At 43.4% G+C, this 17,365-nt stretch overlaps 1 protein-coding gene across 1 annotated transcript in view; it reads right to left on the reverse strand.

Moving 5' to 3' along the window:
• Positions 1 to 17,080, reverse strand: part of NEXMIF (neurite extension and migration factor) — a 199,004-nt gene extending 181,924 nt beyond the window's left edge. Inside the window, exon 1 of the mRNA XM_005593972.5 lies at positions 16,039 to 17,080. The gene's annotated coding sequence lies outside the window, so the exon portion shown is untranslated. The remainder of the gene's footprint in view (positions 1 to 16,038) is intronic.
• Positions 17,081 to 17,365: the final 285 nt, after the last annotated feature.

Raw genomic sequence — 17,365 nt, forward strand, 5'->3', positions numbered from 1 at the left:
CACTGAACAAACAACTGTCTCCCTCAGCTGGCCATCTCAACAACCAATGGAAATGGCAGCTCTGACCTATCTCAGGCTGTCTCACCTCAGGCTGTCTCAGCCTGACCCATCTCCGGCTGTCTCAGCTGCTTGAGCACTTCCTCTACCTGAGGATCTGGAAACAGGTTGCTTCCCTCTGCAAACATCCTCCTCTGGGCCCCTCGTGGTCACTACTACCTTATACCATGTGACACGTGGTATTTCAGTGCCATAAGTAGATGACATGGAACAGGGTCTCCTAGAGGGTTATTGGGAGTGGGGCCAGAGCCATATAGATCAGAGAAAGGCTGAGATAACCCAAGAGGACAGTCCAAAAGGCAAAGTAAAGAGCATACCTAGGAGCACACTTTTCCTTTCAGTGCATATTATGCCAAAATAGGCTTTCATTTCAAAGTGTAATCTGAGAGTGCTCTTGTATAGTATATGGCCTGGTTGTTTGAGGCAGGCCTGTGGATTCTTCAGTCTAATAAACTATAAACTGAATTTTAAGAAAACAAAAGGAATTCCATTCCTGGTGTTAACTACATCCACTCTGGCCTTCCCTTAACCAATGGTACTCAGTGCTGGAAGATACTGAAGTCATATCTAAGGTTATAATATTAAAGGTGAAAATCAAAGGGAAGAGATTAATTCACTTACCTGCTTTTCATCTTTCAGTGATTGTCTAGAAGTATCCTGGCCTTAACGAATCATGAATCATGGGAGTCAGCAATGTCACGGCATCCCCACTTTATTTGGACAATAAACAAATGGGTTTTTCTGTTCATTCAGGTGCTAAATCCACATAAGTGTAGCTACCAAAGCATTATTGAATTAGGGCAAAAAATGCACGTGCGTGTGCACACATGCACACACACACACACACACACAAACACACACCACCCCCCCCCCCCCCACAGTGGCTGATACAGTTTGGCTCTGTGTCTCCACCAAATCTCATCTTGAATTATACTCCCATAATTCCCACATGTTGTGGGAGGGACTCGGTGGGAGATAATTTGAATCATGGGGGCAGTTTCCCCCATACTGTTGTTGTGGTAGTGAATAAGTTTCGTGAGATCTGATGGTTTTATCAAGGGTTTCCACTTTTGAATCTCCCTCATTTTGTCTTGCCACTGCCATGTAAGAAGTGCCTTTCACCTCCCGCCATGATTCTGAGGCCTCCCCAGCCATGTGGATCTGTAAGTTCAATTAAACAACTTTTTCTTCCCATTCTTGGGTATGTCTTTATCAGCAGCATTAAAATGGAACAATTCAGTAAACTGGTACCAGTAGAGTGGGGTGTTGCTGAAAAGATACCTGAAAATGTGGAAGTGACTTTGTAACTGGATATCAGGCAGAGGTTGGAACAGTTTGGAGGGCTCAGAAAAAGGAAAATGTAGGAAAGTTCGGAACCTCCTAGAGACTTGTTGAATGGTTTTGACAAAAATGCTGATAGTGATATGAACAATAAGGTCCAGGCTGAGGTGGTCTCAGATGGAGATGAGGAACTTGTTAGGAACTGGAGCAAAGGTGACTCTTGTTATGTTTTAGCAAAGAGACTGGCAGCATTTTGCCCCTGCCCTAGAGATTTGTGGAACTTGGAACTTGAGCAAAATTATTTAGGGTATCTGGTGGAATAAATTTCTAAGCAGCAAGGCATTCAAAAGGTGACTTGGGTGCTGTTAAAAGCATTCCCTTTTAAAAGGGAAACAGAGCAAAAACGTTCAGAAAATTTGTAGTCTGACGATGCTGTAGAAAAGAAAACCCCACTTTTTGAGGAGAAATTCAAGCTAGCTGCAGAAATTTGCATAAGTAACAAGGAGCCAAATGTTAATCCCCAAGACAATGGGGAAAATGTCTCCAGGGTATATCACAGGTCTTCCTGGCAGCCCCTCCCATCACATACCCAGGAGCCGAAGAGGAAAAAACGGTTTTGTGGGCTGGGCCCAAGGTCCCCATGCTGTGTGCAGCCTAGGGACTTGGTGCCTTGTGTCCCAGCTGCTCCAGCTGTTGCTAAAAGGGACCAAGGTACAGCTCGGCCCATGGTTTCAGAGGGTGCAAGCCCCAAACCTTGGCAGCTTCCACATGGTGTTGAGCCTGTGGGTACACAGGTGTCAAGAATTGAGGTTTGGGAACCTCCACCTAGATTTCAGAAGATGTATGAAAATGCCTGGATGCCCAGGCAAAAGTTTGCTGCAGGGTCGGAGCCCTCATGGAGAACCTCTGCTAGGGCAGTGCAGAAGAAAAATGTGGGGTTAGAGCTCCCACACAGAGTCCCTACTGGGGCACTGCCTAGTGGAGCTGTGAGAAGAGGCCCACCATCCTCCAGACTCAGAATGGTAGATCCACCAAAATCTTGCACTGTGTGCCAGGAAAAGCCACAGACACTTAGCAATAGCCCATGAAAGCAGCCAGGAGGGGTGCTATACCTTGCAAAGCCACAGAGGTGGAGCTGCCCAAGACTATGGGAACCTACCTCTTATGTCCACATGACCTGGATGTGAGATATGGAGTCAAAGGAGATCATTTTGGAGCTTTAGAATTTGACTGCTATGCTGGATTTTGGACTAGCATGGGCCCTGTAACCTCTTTGTTTTGGCCAATTTCTCCCATTGGGACAGATGTATTTACCCAATACCTGTACCCCCATTGTATCTGGGAAGTAACTAGCTTGCTTTTGATTTTACAAGCTCATAGGTGGAAGGGACTTGCCTTGTCTCAGATGAGACTTTGGACTGTGCACTTCTGGGTTAATACTGAAATGAGTTAAGACTTTGGGAGACTGTTGGGAAGGCATGATTGGTTTTGAAATGTGAGAACATAAGATTTGCAGGGGTCAGGGGTGGAATGTTATGGTTTGGGCTCTGTGTGCCCACCCAAATCTCATCTTGAATAGTATTCCCATTATTCCCTCATGCTGTGGGAGGGACCTTGTGAGAAATAATTTGAATCATGGGGGCTGTTTCCCCCGTACTGTTGTGGTGGTAGTGAATATGTCTCACGAGATCTGATGGTTTTATCAAGGGTTTCTGCTTTTGCATCTCCCTCATTTTCTCTTGCTGCAACCATGTAAGAAGTGCCTTTCACCTCCCACCATGATTCTGAGGCCTCCCCAGCCATATGGAACTGTAAGTCCAATTAAACCTCTTTTTCTTCCCGGATATGACTTTATCAGCAGCATGAAAACAAACTAATACAGTGGCTTATAAGAAAATGGTAAGATCAATGGCAAGAAAAGCTGATCCAGATTCTCTTCCTAAATTTGTATAACAGTATCCCGACCCTTTGGCCCCTCAGCACAACTAGTGACCACTGTCTTCAAAAGTAAGTGGCAGCTGGATGCGGTGGCTCACACCTGTAATCCCAGCACTTTGGGAGGCCAAGGTAGGCAGATTGCCTGAGGCCAGGAGTTCAAGACCAGCCTTGACAACATGGTGAAATCCTGTCTCTACTAAAACTACAAAAATTAGCCAGGGGTGGTGGCAGGTGCCTGTAATCCCAGCTGCTCAGGAGGCTGAGGCAGGAGAATCACTTGAACCCGGGAAGCGGAGGTTGCAGTGAGCTGAGATCGTGCCACTGCACAGAGCAAGACTCCTTCTCAAAAAAAAAAAAAAAAAAAAAAAAAAAGTAAGTGGCATATTTGGAGCCTTCTTAAGAGACAAAGTGACAAATTGGGATTTGGGTTGCTCCCATGATACCATCTCCATATCTGTGAGTAGTAGACCAGCAACACTCACCTCCTCCCCACATATACACATACTGGAAGGATCTGGGTGAGCCATAGTCTAGGGTTTTAAAACCAACACCTTGGCTTTGGGTTATAAAGCATGTTTATTTTCTCTTTACAGCCTAACTCTGAAACTGCTTCTTTCTCAAATGAGTGTGTATTTTTGTTTCATTTTAAGTCAAACCACATAGATCTGAAAAATCCCATTATAGCCCTGGCTCAGTTCCCTTTTCTTTCACCTATTTAGCCAAGTGGATTTGACTGTGTTATGAAATATCTTAACATGCCAAAGCCACAGCTTTGCACATATAGGTCTTGCTAAGGGAAAAGGCCGTGTGACCTATATACCATACATACAATACATATTCTATAGACACTAGGTACTCCTCTTCCCTTGCCAAGAGACACAGTACACAGGCAGTCCATAAATACAAGCACATTAGGATGTCTACACACATACAGCCAGTAAGGGAAAATATAACGAACTGCCCCAAGGGGAAACCGAAAACACTGAATCTACATTGAGTACACCCCCACTAATCTAAGCAAAGAGAGACTTGAGAAGGCAACAGTTATTTCAGTGTACAAAGAAGCTGTGTAACAGGGTCCACTAACTCTTTGGGACTTGGACAAAAAGTGCCAACAAGTCAACACAGAACTCAGTGAAGGACAGAGCTCTTACATAAATGCTCCCCACCTGGCTGAGCATGCTGGAAGTCTCAAGGATTAGAACATTAAGGCCATCAAGATGCCAAATAAACCCTAGATCCTATAAACTAAATGAATACCCTTTTCACAACTCGCTCTTTTCTGTTAATGTTTCCTCAATCAGTGGTTACCTCAGTCATGGAGGTTGAGTGTGTTGCTACAAATAAGCAAATTAACTGCCATCTAATAGGGAAGACTTTCCCTCTACTCAAATGGAGTGGTACTAGGATCTGCAGCATGCCACTCCATGTCTTTTACAATGGCTGAGAGGAAAAAACTTGGTTAATACTATGGATACTAACTCTGCCCTAGTGGATCCATATTAACCAGATGAGTTCTCTGTGTCCATATTTCTCTAGACAGAACTCACAGCACCTCAGGTTTTGGAACCAAACCCTAGCCATGGACCTCAGATCCAATAACTAGATCTTTGTCTTATTCCATCTGTGCCATAGTAACCCCAAACCCCAATTTCTGTAGTGCCAAGCTCCTTTACTGCTCCCTCCCCCAACCTCAGTCTTCCTAGAGCAGTGATAGAAATGCTCTACATATATGTTATCCAGTATGGTAGCCACTAATCATACATGGCTATCAAGCACTTGAAATGTGGCCGAATTCCAACCCCTAACAAGCAATAATGAGAAGTCCTTCCCTCCAACCGTCAATAAGCAAGAGTGGGAAACCCAGACTTCTACTTCCATCTGGCAGTAACAAGACAGCAACTCCCTTCCCCAGGAGTTGGAGCTCCTGGAGCTAGAGCAGTGATAGAGAAAGCCAGATAAAACAGAAAATTTAAATAAGATCCAAAGTCTCATAACATAGCACAAAATGGCCATATTTCTATAAAAATCACTTATACCAATGACCAGAAAGATCTCAAACTAAATGAAAAAAGGCAACCAATAGGTGGCAAAACCAGGATGAAAGAGATATTAGAATTATCTGACAAAAGATTTGAAACAAGCCATCACAAAAATATTTCAGTAAGTAATTAGAAACACTCTTGAAACAAATGAAAAATAGAAAGTCTCATAAAAGAGGATATATAGATAAACCAAGTAGAAATTTCAGAAATGACAAATGTAATAACCAAAACATAAAAACTCAATGTGTGGTCTCTCACAGAATGAAGAAGATGGAGAAAAGAATCACTTAACTTGAAGATATAATGATAGAAACTATCTAGTCTGAACAACAGAGAAAAAATAGACTGAGAAAAATGAACAGGCCTCGGGGACCTGTAGAACTACAAAAACAAGATCTAAGTTTTCTGTCATCAGAAGAAACCATGAAGAACAGAAGACAGGAAAGAAACATTATTTGAAGGAATAATACTTGAAAACTTCCAAAACTTGGCAAAAGACATAAACCTGCAGACATAAGAAGCTTAGCATATACCAAACCAGATGAACCCAAAGAAATCTATGCCAAGGCACATCATAGTCAAACTTCTAAAGACTAAAGAAAAAAAAAAAAAAACACCTTAAAAGTAGCAATAGAGAAATGACACCTTAACTACAAGTGTAAAACAATTCAAATGAAAGCACATTTCTCATCAGAACCCATGAAGACCAGAAAGTAATGGCACAACATTTTTCAAATGCTTTCAGGAAACAACAACAACAACCTGTCAACCAGGATTTCTACATCAGGTGAAAATATCCTTCAGGAATGAATGAGAAATCAAGAAATTCTCAGAAGAAGGAAAACTAAGATAATTTGTTGCTAGCAAACCTGCATTAAAAGAATAACTAAAGAAAGATCTCTAACAGAAAAAAATATATAAAAGAAGGAATCTAGAAACCTCAGAAAGAAACAAATAACAACAGAAAGAGTAAAAGCGTAAATAGAATTGATTTTGCTTCTCCCATTGGGTTTCTCAATTATGTTTGAGGGTTGAAGCAAAAAATTGTAGCATTGTCTAATGTAGTTCTAAATATATGTAGAGAAAGTAAGGCAATTATAAGTGGGGAATATTAAAGGAACTTAAAGAGGGGTAAGGTTTCTATAATTTACTCAAACAGGTAAAATGTTGATACTAGTAGATTATAATAAGTTATGTACTTACAGACACTTTGGAAAATAGATTTTCAGTTTCTGGAAAAACTGCAAAGTTAGTTTTTAGTTTAAAAAACTAAACATACATATACCATACAATGCAGCAATTGCACTCCTGGGAGCTTTTCCCAGAGAAATGAAAAATTATGTTCACACAAAAACTCTGGGCCAGGTGCAGTGGCTCATGCCTGTAATCCCAGCACTGTAATTCCAACTCTGTAATCAGAGGCTAAGGCAGGTGAATCACCTGAGGTCAGGAGTTTAAGACCAGCCTGGCCAACATGGTGAAACCTGTCTCTACTAAAACTACAAAAATTAGAAAAATTAGCCAGGCATGGTGGCATGCACCTGTAGTCCCAGCTACTCAGGAGGCTGAGGTAGGAGAACTACTTGAACCTGGGAGGTGGAGATTGCAGTGGGCTGAGATCGTGCCACTGCACTCTAGCCTGGGCGACAGAGAAAGTCTCTGTCCCACTCCAAAAAAAAAAAAAAAAAAAACACACAACCAACCAAACACACACAAAAAACACCTGTATGCTAATGTTCATAGCAGCTTTATTTGTAATAACCAAAAATTCCAGACAACCAAAATTTCTCCTTACAGGTGAATGATTAAATAAACTGTGATACACTCATACCATGTAATACTGTTCAACAGTAGAAAGAAATGAATTGCTTATGCTCAAAACAACTGGAATAGATCTCAGGGCATTCTGCCGAGTGAAAAAGCCAACCCCCAAAAGTCACATACTCAATGATTTCATTTATATAAAAATCTTGAAATGATAAAACTTTAGATATGGAAAATATAGTGGTGAGTGCAAGGAATTTGATATGGCAAAGGAGTGGGGGTGAATGTGACTACAAAGACTATAAAGGTGTAGCACAAAAGAGATCTCTAGCGGTGATGAAATAATATTTTATCTTGATTGTGATGGTGGATACACAAATATACATGTGTGCTGGCTGGGCACGGTGGCTTACACCTGTAATTCAAACAATCTAGGAGGCCAAGGCAGGAGGATTTCTTGAGTCCAGGAGTTCAAGACCAGCCTGGGCAACACAGTAAAACCGTTTCTACAAAAATAAAAATAAATAAAAAACACAAATATACACATGTGATAAAGTGATACAGAACTACACACAACTATTATGCAAAATGTAACGACTGGGGAATTGAGAGAAGGATACACAGGGCCTCTCTGTCCTTGCAACTTCCCGTGAATCTATAATTATTCCAAAATAAAAAGTAACAACAAAAAGTCAAGTCACTGTGGTAGGCAGAATAATGGCCTTCCAAAGATGTCCACATCCTACTCCTAGAACCTGTGAATGTTAGGTTACATGGCACAAGAGGAATTAAAATTGCAGATAGAATTATGGTTGAAAATCAACAAATCTTGGGATGGAAAGATTATCCTAGATTATCCATCCAGGTAGACCAAATATAAATATAGGGGTCATTATAAACAGAAGAGGGAGGTAGAAGAGTGAGAGTCAGAGAAGGAAATGTAATGATGGAAGCAAGATTTAAGCGATGCAGTGTGAGGAAACAATCTCCCATCTCTGGCTTTGAATATGTAAAGGGACCATGAGCTAAAAAATTCCAGCAGCCCCTAGAAGCCAGAAAAGCAAGGAAATGGAGTCTCCACCCAGAGCCCCCAGAAAGAAATACAGCCCTGCCTACACCTTGATTATAGCCTAGCAAATGCCTAGTTCAGACACTTAATCTCTGACCTTCAAAGCTGTAGAAATATAAATTTGTTGTTTTAAACCACTAAGATTTTGGAAATTTGTTACAGCAACCATAGTAGAAAACTGATAAAGCTACCAAATAGGGGTTAAAAACCAACTCACTCAAAGATGGAAAGCTGGCTTTTTGCAGAGTACATTCAATTCACTAGTCAGAATCAACAACTCCATACTATAATTTTAAGGCAATAGTCAATACATCATGGCTAATGATATTTGCAATTCCACATCACCAATGATAGCAGTGATAGAAATGCTGCCTCAGAATCGCAGGGAAACAATCACATTATTCCCTATTAAATGGGGCCTGCTAAACTAATGCAGGGATAAGAACAGAAGCATTTGTGCCATAGGGGCTGGACATCTTGTCTCAACCCAGCTAGAGATATTTACCAAGAAACTCCCTGCGGTTTGAGTATCTGTCTCCTCCAAAACTCATTTTGAAATTTAATCCCTGATGTGGCAGTATTGAGAGGTGGAGCCCTTAAAAGGTGACTGTATTCATGGATTAATAGATTAATAGGTTAATGGATAAATGGGTTATCATGGGAGTGGGACTGGTGGCTTTATAAGAAGAGGAAGAGAGACCTGAGCTAGCACATTCAGTCCCCTTGCCATGTGGTGCCATGGTACTACTTCAGGACCCTAAAGAGAATTCATCAGCAAGAAGGCCCTCACCAGATGCAGCCCCTCTACCTTGAACTTTTTAGCCTCCATAACTTTAAGAAATAAATTCCTTTTCTTTATAAATTACTCAGTTTCAGACATTCCATTATAAGCAACAGGAAACAGACTAAGACATTTACCAAGGGGTAGAACGTAGAAACAACAGAAGAATGCATTGAATTAGGAAAATAGTAGGGTAAATTCATGCAGATGGTAAAACGACCCAGCCAGGAGCAAAGGTAATTCCCTATGAGACAGAAAAATCATTTTATTCTTTTATCTGTCCCCAGTATCTCAGGGCTTAGCACAAAGTAGATGTTCAATAAGTGTTTGCTGAATTGAATCAGCAATTATCATTAATGGACCCCTCCAGTCTTAGGGTTCTATTAACCCACATGCTCTGCAGTATTCTAAACTACCAAGACAAGAAGCAATAAACATTTATTCATGAATCTGAATACCACTTGATATGATTTGGATTTGTGTCCCTGCCCAAATCCCATGTCGAATTGTAATCCCCAATGTTAGAAGACAGGTCTGGTGGGAAGTAGTTGAGTCATGGGGGTCAGATTTCCCCCTTGCTGTTCTCATGATACTGAGTGAGTTCTCACGAGCTCTGGTTGTTTAAAAGTGTGTAGCACCGCCTCCTTTGCTCTCTTCCTCCTGCTGCGGCCATGTAAGACATGCCTGCTTCCACTTCTGCCATAATTGAAAGTTTCCTGAAGCATCCCCAGCCAGGCTTCTTGTTCAGCCTGTGGGACCATGAGCCAATTAAACCTCTTTACTTTGTAAATTACCCAGTTTCAGGTATTTCTTTAGAGCAGTATGAGAACAGACTAATATACCACCTATTACTACCATCCCAACTGCAAGGCACAGATGTGGCATATATTCGTGTTTGCAGAGCTTAAGGAGCTTTGCCTTTAATATATGATGTTAGATATCCAGGATGAAATACATTAATTCTCTCCAAGATGTCTAATACTCCAAAAGGCTCATGTGACTCAAGGTCCCCATGAAGGTATCTAGACACCATCTCCCTCTCTGACTCCATCACCATACCTAATGATTGAGGCTAGAAAGAGTTCCCCGTATTTGCCAGACCCTTGGCTAAGAGAAATACATAGAGTGAGAGAAACAGATGAAACAGAGAGAGGTAGGGGCAGATGAAATGTGAGTGAGCTTTTATGGAATATATTTTCTATATTAGTGATGAACTTGTGTGGGGGATGTGTGAAAGCTGAACAGGCATTTTGAAGAATCAGAGAGTTGACAAGTCAATAATTTGGGGAAACTAGTCTTGACTTGTTTTTGGTGAGAATGGTAATGTAAAAGTGAGTGCTAAGTGGCTCTTCTTCATAATAAAAAATGCCTGTGAAGGCTAATCAGAAAAATGCTTGTACAGTAGCTGAGGGCTGTGGACCATAAATACATTAATCACATGTTTTTTGAGAGAGACATTGAATGGCTTCCATTTCAAGCTACCATGACCATGACAGTCATACAACGAGCATTCTGTAACAACTAGGGAAAGGCTAGTACAGAGGTTTAAACCCACAATATATGGCTGAACTTCCTGAAAATGTATACAAGTGTTATATGCGTAAATATGCACTTTTCTGAAGAAAGTATCCTTGGCATTCACTGAATTTTCACAGGGGTACGTGCCAAGGTTAGGGACCATTGGCTAGATGGTGATGGCCCACTTTTTCTACTCCCCTACTTAGTAAAACAGTACATCTTCAGGATGTGTTCCAGTTATTTACTAACTAAAGACAAAGCACGTTCCTATTCAAGCAATTTGCTGAGATCTTGTCTCTGGGTTAATAAATCACAGGCATGCCTGGAATAACATGACAAATATTGGGGAGGAAGGTATAAAGAATTTAGTGGCACAACAAAATTTGGATTACTCACCTAGGCAGGAAAGAAAAAATAGCTATTGACATTTTGACTCAAACAAAAAAATTCATTTGTGGATTTCACTTTTCGGGTCACCCCCTGCCACTCTACCAGGCTCTGGACAATCTCCAAACACTAGATATGAGCTGAAATATACTAAAGAAATGTGGACTCATTCTAACATTGAACTAAATGAAGCTCAATTAAGAAGAGGAAGCTTGAAAATGTTTGCAGAAGCAACTCTAAATGGCTCCATTTTTTTTTTCTTGTCTGCATTATTTCTTTTTCCATGGCAGGCCAGATTTGGCCTGTGGGCCATAGTTTCTTTTAACTCCTGCCTTAGATCAATGAAAGTCAGTCATGGATACTGAGAGGACTGGGAGGTAGTTGAAAAGATCATCGTGTCCATTATGGATAAGTCAAATTGAAAAAGAGTCATGACCACATGCAAACTATTTGAAACAGAAAGTTGCCTGTGCACTTCTCAAACCTATTCTGAAAAGAATTAACATTTCTCTTGGTGCTATGCCCTTGTATCTCACAAATGCCATGGTCAGGATGTTGCGTCTAAACCTGTTTCTCCTGATAAACTTTAAATTTTTTAATTCTTACCAGTCTTTCATGAAAGTTAGAGCAGCCATTTTCCAGCATGCAGACATCACCTCTTTATGTGCATGTGTATGTGCAAATGCAAACAGGCATTTTGGAGAGATGCCTTTGGAGCCAATAATCCAATTCTGTTGAGCCCAAAGTCTGAATCATTTCAGGGGTTCTTCTCCAAAAGATCTCTTAGCTAGGAAAAAGATAGGTTGAGCTGGGTTAGGGGACTATAACGTCTCCAAAGCTCATTATCCCCTCAAATTTTACAATCACTTCCCCAAATTGAGAATCATGGTTTCTTTCAAAGATGGCTTATAGTAAGGTGATCACAAAATTCTTTTCCAAACTGGGACATTTTTGAGGATAAAATAAGTATGCTGGAGCAACAGGCACAAACCACAACATATGGTCACTCTACTTATAGTCCTCCATAGAGGAAATGTTTTAACTTCCCCCAAATAAAATGAATCTCTACACCTGTTCTTGACAGAGGATGACTTGGCACTACTTTAGCACTCAGGCCCAAGGTATAATTTATCTTGGTCTCAAACCTCTAAACCCCTTCAGAGTAAGCATCAGGAGGAACTTCTTGTTTAAGCTAGTGGTATAACACTTAAAATGGGCTACTGAGGGTGAGAAGCTGAAAAAAATTTTAATGGGGCTTGGGGGTGCTAGAGAAAACAGCAGATAATTGTTTACATCAAAATTATCACACTGGGGATAAATAAGATGACATATTGAAGTGCTCTTTGGAAAAGTAATAATTATGTGCATAGTATTAATAGTTGGTCATGAAGACTTCAGCTTCTTTTCCACCAGAGAAGATGGTAGGGAAAGAAATCAAATCATAGCACTTACCTAAAGAAAAATACCAAAATGAGCACATTACCTAGCAGAGGCCTGTGAATAACTGTGGGCAGTGAGGGACTAAAGGGAACAGAGACAATGAAGGTCCTCAGGCCTACGTGTAGCTGGCCCATAAAAGACCCTATCATCACTAAAAGGCAGCTTTCCCCAACCCTCCACTTTCCCGGCTGATGACACCTCAGACCAGATTTCCTCAAGGTTGTGATGTACTTACAAACAGAGCCACTGTTGTTTGAGAAGAGAGGAATGTTCACCTCTGACTAAAAATACATTTTCTGGGCAAGAGAAAAGGTGTGAACTTAAAGGTAGCTCCAAGTGATGCAATCTTGTTTGGTGCTCTGTTTTTTTTCTGTTTTTGTTTTTCTAATTCGTATGGGTACGTAGTAGGTGTACATATTCTTTGTTTTGTTTTCAAGCAGCCCTGGAGAAGTGGCATAGAGAACATAACAAGTGCTTTGTGTCTGACCCTATGACCTTGGGTTTGAAAAGGTGCTCTGGTGGAGAAACTGTCCATTAGGGAGCTGGTGGCCAACTTTTCAGAGGAAGTAAAAGAAAAACAATGAAAAGAAAAAATGAATAATGTCCAAACCTAAAATCTCTTAAGATGGGAAAAACAAGGAAGCCAAATGACCTACTCCTTAGTGAATCATTCCCCTTCCCTTTCATCCACTTTGGCCCTTTTCTCCTTTTGCTTACTCCTACCAGGAACACTTATATATGTACCATCAGATAAAAGCTTAAAGGTAATGTAACAGTCGAATGCCAATTAGAATCTATTTTTCTCCCCTTACTAAGGGATATACAGAAGAAAAAAATATTATTTAGAACTGGATTTAGGAAGAGAAACTGCAACCAATGTTTCTCTGGATAGGCCAGTCCTTCTCCTATGCAAATACACTATGATGGTCTGTGAAACCAGGACCTCCATAGTGACTGTGTCCAGGATCCATGAGCACATCTTTGTGTGCTCCAACCCTTCGCACTTTTCTCATTTTTCTCCCACCTCCTAAACACAGGCAACGCCACCGCACCTTTAGTTCTCTCTGGTCACCGGGTAGCTTACAAGTAATCAGAAGATTGTGGAAAAAAGAAAAAGAGGGAAAAGAGACAGACTTGAAGTAAAACAGAAAGTGGCAGTATTGCAGTTGTTTGACTTTGGCAACAGAGTGTTACAGGTGTGCGTGTGTGTGTGTGTGTGTGTGTGTGTGTGTGTGTGAAAAAGCACTGAAGCATCAAAGATTTATTCACTGAACAGGTTGATTTATTTAACAGATTTGACATATGTCAAATTCTGCCATGTACTTACATAATTGTTACCAATTTATCAGAGCTGTTATTTAGGCAAATATTTGCTTTAAAAGTATTTTACTTTAAATGACTTTCTCTAGTTTACTGCACAATCAATCCGTGGTTCATTTAAATTATGTTATGTTAACAATAGCTATTTGGTGAAGGTCTCTTGAATCTAATCTTCCCGGAGCCATTTCATCTCTACTCAAACTCTATCCCTCTTTTTTCCTAGTAATACATTTCTGGCTAAAATTACACCATAGGGAAAACTTTAAATATATATACATTGTCTTTTTATGTCATGATATTTTACACTTAAGATTTACAAAAAAAAAAAAAAGCAGTTTATCAGTATATTGTTAAAATCACAGATCTGAATACTGCTAACCTTAAAAACTGTAAGGAAAAAAGGATGTGTTTTTGTATGAGTTTATGTCTGGGGGGCCAGTTGGGAGAGCCAGGTAGAGAATTCATCAGAATAAGAGAAAGTAAATAGAGAAATTTTAAATCTTACAAATTTTGTTCAATCACCCTACCCCATGTGCACCAAAAAATTACATTTTTAAACTAGCATGCATGCAATCTATCTAGATTTTTGGGGAGGTAAAATATTGGAAAGTATTTCTAAGAAACAAAAATGTCTAATCACTAGCCACCAGGGCTAGTTTCAGTTCCTCTATTGTAAATACGCTATTTGCAAAAACAAGGAGCTCATTTTCACCTCTCAGGTAAAGCAGTGTGGGGACTATGAAAGACATGGAGGAAGAAAGAGAAATACCACCACCACACAAGTAAATTTTTGACCTAGTAAGCAAATACGTTTTTGTTGTTACTGCTGGGTAAAATGTACGTCTTCCAGAAATTAGACACTGTAATAAAAATGTACCAGCCCAAATTTAAATTGCTCACTAGACAGATGGTTAATTATATTCACAGCCACATATTTCACTGGGATAGAGTTTCAGACACTCAGCCAGTTTTATTTGATTAGCCGGTTTCCCAGTTAATATGTAAAATGACAGTTACTTAGGACTTTTTTGTTCCCTTCTAAAAATATTTTTTCAATAAGTGTAAATTCTCCTCAGCCATAAGAACGTCACTGCTGTAAATAAAACGTTTGGTCATATGTTACCTCATGTGTAAAAGATGTAAGGGAGATTCACCCCCCCCCCCCCAAAACACAAATGGTTGTAAGGAGTTCAGAGAAGACCATTGCAGCACCTTTTCTCACCAAGCAAAATATTCCAGGAACTCCTCCACCAAAAACAACCAAGGATATATTCAAATCCCGGGATTAAAGTGCTTTAGACATTTTTTAAAAACAGCCCTGCCAGCCCTACAACACAAATCATGTCTTTTCAGATAACTGTCTAGAAAATGCAACATTAGAAAAAGGCCACATAGCTAAATGTAGTGCTGTGCACAGCATTCAACAATACGCTGGGAGCCAAAATCCAGAAGCAAAATATGAGACCCACTTATTCCAAAATGCAACCAGAAGCTTGATAAAAATCAAGAGTGCTGTTGTCGAAATGGGGATGCCAATTTTTTTTTTTTTTAACTTCGAAAAAGAAAACCTTGCGCGGGTGATTCGGTCCCTCACGAATCAGACAGACAGAAGCAGTCATGCTGAAATCGCTGAATTCCTCAGCGGAACGGCGCCAACTCAGCAGCGCGGTTTCCACACTTTCCCGGAGCGGGACTCCGCTCCCCGCGCCGGCTCACGGCCTTCCCGCCCTACAGGGTGTACAAGACGCGAGCCGACGTGTGCTGCGGGGCGCGGCAGAAGAGAAGCGCCAGAAGCCACACAGAAAAGCTTCAATTCGACCGCCACCGAGAGCGCGAAGGGGCCACAAGCCAATTTCCGCAAAGGAGACGAGCTGGGCGAGGCTCGGTCTGGCCCCCAACTTAAACCTGTCCGCAGCCTCAGCCAAGGGTCGCATGTCCTGGGGGCGCTCTGTGGTAGCCACGGCCGCCCGGCTTCGCACCTTTGCGGCTTTGGTCCGAGCGCCCAGCCTCGGCCGCCGCGTGGGTTTTCCCGCTCTCGCCGAAGCGTGCCATGCCCATGCCCCATTCCCTGGCCAGGCTCTACCCTGCACCAATCCGAAAGGAGGCGGCACTCTGCCGGGCGGTGTGCGTGTAAGCGCGGCGGCTCGGGTCCGCTCGCTTCCCCTCCCCCCGCAACCCCCTTCCTACGGCGCAAGCACAGAGGCCTTTCCTAGATTGCAGTGCCTGTCAGGGCGAGCTGGGATCTCTCGCCCTAGCGGCCTCGCTCCCTCGTACACAGACACACACATTTGCACACACACGTCCTCCCTTCCGTTTTCCCTTCTTTCTCTTCTCGCTCGACTTACCCCAATTCGTTCCACCCCTCGCCGCCGCCACCCCGAGCCAGCCGGGGAGCCGGCGAGAAGGCCAGGGAGCTGTATGGCAGCGCTCATACTCACCTCACAGGCCGACTCCCGAGGCGCACGTCGCTGGCGGGCTCAGGCAGCAGGCGCTGTAGCTAGCGCGGTCGCAGTCAAGGCTGGGCTGTCGCCGTCGCCGCAGCTGTTCAAGCTGCCTTCGCCGCCACCGCCGCTGCTACTGCTACTGCTGCCGCCGCCGCCGCCGCCTCTGCCTTAGCTCCATGCGCTGGGCCCGCCAGGTGGACGCGCCTCTCTCCTCGCTCGCTCCCTCAGGCTCTGCCGCCGCCGCGCTAGATGGAGTCAGAGCTGTCGGGCTCTGGCCCTGAAACTCAGAGCTTCAGCGGCTGCCCGGCTGCTCCAAGGGTCCGTGCTTCGCCTGTACTATCGCTAGCCCCGGCTGGAGCTACCTAGCGAGCGGGCTGCGCGCTCGGCGCCTGGAGCCCGCTCTGTGCGGTGGCTGCGGCCGTCCGCGAGAGGGAGAGAGGAGGGCGGCTGCTACTGTCGCTATAGCTGTTAAAGCTATTGCTAAATGCTGCTACTGCCGCTAATGCTACTGCTGTGGCGGCGGCGGCGGCGGTGGCGGCGGCGGCGGCGGCGGCGGCGGCGGCTGCTGCTGCTGCTGCTGCTGCTGCTGATGCTACTGGTTTTCCTTCCCAGGTTCTTCCCCTGCCTCGTCCCCCCTCCTCCCCCTTCCTCCTCCTCCTCCTCCTTCTCCTACTCCTCCTCCTCCTTCTCCTCCTCCTCCCTCTTCTCCTCCCTCTGCCGCTTTTCTCAGAGCCTCTGCAGGCACTGCCTGGTCCCTTCTTCTCCCGGAGCTGTCTCTGCCCATTCAGAAAGGTGCACAGAGTGGGGCCGCCTCTGCTGCCACCATCGCTATTGCCCCTGCCATTGTTTCCTCCAACACGGCTGTTCTTGCTGGACGCTTTCCCCCCTCTACCCTTCTTCCCCACCACAGGCCTCCCTTTCCCTTTCCCTTTCCCTCCCGCTCTCCTTACCCTCTCTACGGCCCCTTCCTTCTGTGCCCCCCCAACTCTGTCCGTCTGTCCCTCCCTCCCCTCGGGCGCCCGGGAGCGCGCACTGCGCGGCCACCTGTCATAAAGGGCGCGCACCCCCCTTCCCCATTCCCACCCCGCCCCCCACTCGCGTTCCTGCTGCCCTTCCAGTCCACCACGCCACTGGTGCGTTCTTCCCCTGGCAGACACGCAACTGGACACCACTCTCCCACGTCTTTTAGGGCAGTTGTGTGTGCGGAGAGGGGAACTCTGAAGTTTGGGGAAGAATATTTGAATGGTTTCATCCACCAAGCATCTAACCATTCAACCTTTACCTAGTCTTAACTTCAGGGCCTGGGCCCCCGGGAAGGTGG

Source organism: Macaca fascicularis, chromosome X (assembly GCF_037993035.2).
Source record: "Macaca fascicularis isolate 582-1 chromosome X, T2T-MFA8v1.1".
Lineage (NCBI taxonomy): Eukaryota > Metazoa > Chordata > Mammalia > Primates > Cercopithecidae > Macaca > Macaca fascicularis.